We start from the raw sequence: 6,183 nt of genomic DNA on the forward strand, positions 1-6,183 counted from the left end.
AAAAAAAAAATAATAAATAAATAAATAAATAAATAGCCGGGCATGGTGGCGCATGCCTGTGATTCTAGCAACTTTTAAGGCTGAGGAGGAAGGATCCATCACCTGATCCCAACAAGTCCAGGCTGCAACGTCCATGTGAGCGCCTGCCACTACACTTCAGCCTGGGAAACGGAGTGAGACAATGACTCAGACACAGAAAGAAAAAGAATACACAAAAAGGCAATTACTTTGTGATTAACACAGTGAAAGAAAATGTTAACTATCCACCTGTATAGACTTGATCTGCATGGTATAAAAAAGTTTTCTTTTGAAAACCTGCCTAGCCCGAGCTGCAGGGCGTGCTCCCTCGCTGGCCCACAGGCAAAAGAGAGGGGGGCTCACTACATCGCGGGTGATGGGAGTGGGTCTCAGAAAGCAGCCTGTCCCCCTCCCCGCCCGCCGCCTCCCGCTGCCCTCCCTCGTTCTCCCCTTGCTCCGCCGAACGCTGCCGCCAGGGGAGCCCCTGTGCCCGGCTGGCTCGGCTGGCCAGTGCGCAGCAAAGTCACCTCGAGCTCTAGTGCCGGTCTGCGGGCGCTGCCAAGGGCGAAGGACCTGGGCTGAGGCGAGGAGGTGTCGGCGACAGCGGCGGCCCGTCTTCCCGTGGACCCTTGGCTGCTCCAGCGGGGAGGCAGCCCGGGAGATAGCGCTGCAGCGGCCTGTGAGCAGCACGGGAGAGCAGGGTGAATGGGTGGCGGTGATGGGGAGCTCGGAGGAGCAGTGGTGTACTCTGGATGGCGGGTACCAGGTCTGACCGAAACATCCTTGGATCTTGGTGTTTGGACTTAGGAGTTATCTTCGACTGTTCTGAAGCACAAGACCTTTAAACCACTGTAGATAGGACACAGAAGAGAGGGAGACTATCAATCAGGGGCAAGAAGATGAAATGGAGATTTACGGTTATAATTTGAGTCGCAGGAAGCATACCACCGTTTCCTTAGGAGTGATTTGCACTGACAGGTTTCTCTCCTCCTTCTGTATTGGATGCCTGAATGCCGGGTGAAAGCAGCTTGTATTCGAGCTGCAATTAGAGACTGTGAAGTGGTGCTGCGGAGGACTACTGATGAATTCAAAATGTGGTTTTGTGCAAAAATTCGCTTTCTTTCTCTGGAAAGTCATCCATTTTCAAATCAAAAATCTATCACTCATAATGTTGCAAATGGCCATACCATTCATTTAATTGAGAATTCAACTGAAGAGAATGCGCATGAGATGAGCAAATATTCACAGACTCAGTTCTGTGCTATTTCATCCACCATAGTGTAAAATATTTCCGGAATGATACCATTCACAATTTTGGTTTCTTAAAAAAATTGCTTTATGGAGTAAAGGAAATTATGGTGAAAGCACCTTCTGTTTTTAAGCTTCTAATTAAAGAGGTTCTTGGCCGGGCTTGGTGGCTTAGGATGTAATCCCAGCACTTTGAGAGGAGGAGGTGAGTGAATTGCCTAAACCTCAGGTTGGAGACCAACCTGGGCAACGTGAGAGACCTTGTACCTACAATAAATATGAAATTAGATGGGTGTGGTAGTGCGCACCTGTAGTTCCAGCTCCTTGGAAGGTTGAGGTGGAAGGATCTCCGGAGCCCAGCAGGTCGACGCTGGGGTGGCATGAGTATGCCACTTCACTCCAACCTGGGTGACAGAGTGGGACTCCACCTCAAAAAAAAAAAGAGGTTCTAAACCTATTTTACATTTTCCAGCAGTTCAGTGCAATGCTGTAGCACTGGTGAATACCATTACAATGCTCTTGCTATTGTGATTATGTCTATAGTGTCAATTGTAAGCTCACTATATTCCATCAGAAAGCAGTATATTGTGTTGTATCATATGGTGGCAGCTTACAGTACTGTGAGAGTTTCAGTTTGTAGAGTAATGAAGAAATAAAAGAGATCTTGTTGACCTTGTCCCCGGGGATATCATGGTCATCCCATTAAATGGGACAATAATGCCGTGTGATGCAGTACTTACTAATGGTACCTGCATTGTGCCGTGAGACTTGTTTCTACACCGGAGAACATATCAGAGCCATAGTAGTTAGAACAGGATTTAGTACTTCCAAAGGACAGTTTGTTCATTCCATATTGTATTCCAAATCAACCGATTTTAAACTTGACAGAGATGCCCACTTGTATCCCCCGTGTCTTGTGGCAGTGGCAGGTATTGTGTTTATCTACACTATTATCTATAGCATTTTAAATGAAGTCTATGTTGGGGTAATAATTATTGAGTCTCTTGATTTTGTTACAATTGCCGTACCACCTGCACTTCCTGTTGCAATGATTGCTGGTATTATGTATGCTCAGAGAAGACTGAAAAAATTTGGTGTTTTCTGTATTAGTCCCCAAGGGATAAACATCTGTGGGCAGCTGGATTTTGTTTGCTTTGATAAAACCGGAACTCTTACTGAAGATGGTTTTGATCTTTGGGAGATTCAACGAGTGGAAAATACACAATTTCTTTTACCAGAAGAAAACATTTGCAATGAGATGTTGTCCAAATCAGAGTTTGTTGCATGTATGGCTACTTGTCATTCATTTACAAAAATTGAAGGAGTACTTCCTGGTGACCCACTTGATTTGAAACTGTTTGAAACCTTTGGATAGATTCTGCAAGAAGCAGTTGAAGAAGAAACAGCACTTCATAATCGAATGATGTCCATGGTGGTTCGTCCTCCCAAAAACTGCTTCCTGAGTCAACTCCTGCAGGAAACGAAGAAATGGAGATATTTGAACTATATAAGAGAGTAATAATTTGCCAGTTCCCATTTTCTTCTGCTTTGCCAGAGTGATAGGAGATAAGAAGATGGATAAAAGGAGTACCGGAGGTGATTGCCAGTCTTTGTAAACCTGAAACTGTTCCTGTTGGTTTCAAAAAGGTTTTGGAAGACTTCTCTAAACGGAGTTTTGGTGTGATTGCTCTTGCACACAGAAAATTGTATTCAAAATTGACATGGCATAAAGTACAGAATATTAGCAGAGATGGCACTGTAAACAACATGGTTTTTATGAGTTTAATTGAAATGCAGAACAAATTAAAGCAAGAAACACCTGCAGTATGCGAAGATTTGCATAAAGCCAATATTTGCACTGTCATGATCACAGGTGACAATATGTTGACGGCTGTCTCTGTGGCCAGAGATTGTGGAATGAGTCTACTGTGGGATAAAGTTATTATTGCTGAAGCATTGCCTCCAAAGGATGGAAAAATTGCCAAGATAAATTGACATTATGCAGATTCCCTAACACATTGTAGTAACTCATCAGCAATTGACTCAGAGGCTTTTCCCATTAAATTGGTCCATGATGGCTTAGAGGACCCTCAGGTGACTCGCTATCATTTTGCAATAAATGGAAAATCATTTTCAGTCATACTAAAGCATTTTCAAGACCTTGTTTCTAAGTTGACGTTTCATGGCACTGTGTTTGCTCGTGTGGCACCTGACCAGAAGACCCAGTTGGAAGAGGCATTACAAAATGTTGATTACTTTGTTGGGATGTGTGGTGGTGGCGCAAATGATTGTGGTGCTTTGAAGAGGGCACTGGAGGGATTTTCTTGTCAGAACTTAAGGTTCAGTGGCATCTCCATTTACCTCTAAAACTTCTAATATTTCTTGTGTGCCAGACCTTATCAGGGAAGGCCATGTTGCTTTAATAACTTCCTTCTGTGTGTTTAAATTTAATAACTTCCTTCCATGTGGTTAAATCATTGTACAATATTATTCAGTAATTCAGTATTATTCACCTGTATTCTACCTTAAGTAACCTAGAAGACTTCCTGTTTCTCTTCATTGATCTGGCAGTCATTTTGGTACGGTATTTACAATGAATTTAAATCCTGACTGGAAGGAACTTGTGGCACAAAGACCACCTCCAGGTCTTATATCGGTGGCACTTCTTTTTTCCATTTTATCTAATATTGTCATATGCATTGGATTTCAATATTTGGGGAGTTTCTTGGGTCAATCTTGGTATAAAATGTGGTATCCACATTCAGATGCTTGTAATACAAGAAGCTTGTATTGGAATTCTTCACACTTACACAATGAAACCAAATTTGGTGAATGTAATATGCAGAATTGAAAATATCACTGTGTTCTTTATGTCCAGTTTTCAGTAACTCATAGTGACAATTGCCTTTTCAAAAGGAAGACCCTCAGGCAACCTTACTACAAGAATTATTTTTTGTTTCATCTGTGATTATCTTATTTTTTTCCATATTATTCATCATGCTGTATTCAATTGTCTGTGTTGACCAGGTTCTTCAGATAGTATGTGTACCATATAACATATATATGTTATATATGTTCATAACTATGCTCATCATTGTTCTTGTCAATGCCCTTGTATCTATCATGGTGGAGGAATCAAGGATCGGTGGGGAAAGTGCTGCTTGTCCTGGCCCCTGGACTGTAGGAAGAAGACATCAAAGGCGAGGTATATGTCCTCTCACAGGACTTCTTGGTTGGTCCAGAATGGCCACCAAAACCTCAGACAACAACATAAGGTAAAGTTAGGGAGAATGGATCATATCAGATCATCACATAGCAGCTAGACATTCTTAGTGGTATGCTGATAGCAGCATTCAGAAAATGTGATTTTTGGATTTTATGATCCGGTGTTAGAATGGTACTATTTCAGTTTGTGTCCTTTATGATATAATAGCTGATTTGAGAGCTTTGCATTTAAAAAAAAAAACAGAAAAAGGATTGGCCTAGGAGTTAAATTAATAATCAATCTGTAAATTCCCTTATCTTCATTCAGTGGCCTAAACATTATATATATTTCCAGAATTTTCTTGATTGTTACCCTCAGTGATATTCTTTATATTGGGTACAGGAGAAATTTGGCATTAAGTAGGTTTTTAGACATTAGCCTTTATTTATTTATTTTATTATTATTATTATTTTTGAGTTGGAGTCTCACTCCGATGCCCAGGCTGGAGTGCAGTGGCATGCTCACAGCCTCCCCAGTGTCGACCTGCTGGGCTCTGGTGATCCTTCTGCCTCAGTCTTCCAAGTAGCCGGAACTACAGGTGTGTGCTACCACATCTGGCAAGTTTTCTATGTATTGTAAAGATGAAGTCTTGCCAAGTTGTCTGGACTGGACTCTAACCCGAGGCTCAGGCAATCCACTCGCCTCGGCCTCTCAAAGTGCTGGGATTACAGGCTGAGCCACCAAACACAGCCGACATTAGCTTTTAAAATTCATTTATCTCTTTACTGTTATTTTCACAACCTCCTTATTAGAAAAAGTCTGTGTTTATATGTGGGCCCTAAATTTGTGTTTGGTAAAAACAAAATGAGTGTTAATGAGCCTCCGGTGAAAATAGGTTGAAAGCCTGTTTTTGTTTAATTCCATTTCTTCCAAAGAATTATATGTAAACATACACCTATTGCCTTTGATAGATTTGGGAGTGAGTTTGTATGGTGTTACTTATAGAACAACTCAGGTAATTTCCATTTATGGTTTTATATTTTCTGTACTAACTGCCTGAGTTTTATTTTTCTAACCAGCAAGGTGCTTCACTGCCTTCTTGAGATGTCTCAAAGCTATTAAATAGATGTTATACTATGGCATATGGTGTCATTAGTCTAATTTGCTCTAGTTAAACATTGTAGAACCTTTTTCACTAGGAAAAAAGATATTTTTTGACAGTAGATGTAGATTCATCTTTCTAATATTTCTGCAAATTTGTTTCCCCTTCAGGTTTCCTTTTATTGTAAATATTTTAAAAACTATTTTTCTTCGTTCTTAATTACCTAAAGACATAGGATAATAGTGAGGTTTTGTTTTGTTTTGTAAGAATTGTACCTTGTTAGAATTTTTGAAGTTTGGTATACACCTGTCCTTTCAATAATGAGGCTTAATACATACTGGATTTGAATGACTGCTATTTTTTTCAAAGCAGTATGAACTTGGTGAGAGTTTGTTTTATGTCATTAGGTGGCACCACAGGTCAGAAAATACCTATTTTGATTCAGTTACAAATGAGCATATTTGTGGGAGAGAAAAAATTGAGGAAATAAAGTTAAAAAAAATAAACATTTGTTGAGCCAAGCAAAAAGGGAAACTATTTCTCACCCTTCTGTTTTGCTGATTAATATTTAAATTCTTACCAAAATTAAAGTAACTTTGAAAATGTCTTT

At 40.4% G+C, this 6,183-nt stretch overlaps 1 pseudogene; it reads left to right on the top strand.

The window, feature by feature from the left end:
* Positions 1-394: 394 nt before the first annotated feature.
* On the top strand, positions 395-4,582 carry LOC103251263 (annotated as a pseudogene).
* The last annotated feature ends 1,601 nt before the right edge of the window (positions 4,583-6,183 follow it).

The sequence above is a fragment of the Carlito syrichta genome, unplaced genomic scaffold (assembly GCF_000164805.1).
Source record: "Carlito syrichta isolate Samal-C Ts95f unplaced genomic scaffold, Tarsius_syrichta-2.0.1 Scaffold56803, whole genome shotgun sequence".
In the NCBI taxonomy this organism is placed as follows: domain Eukaryota; kingdom Metazoa; phylum Chordata; class Mammalia; order Primates; family Tarsiidae; genus Carlito; species Carlito syrichta.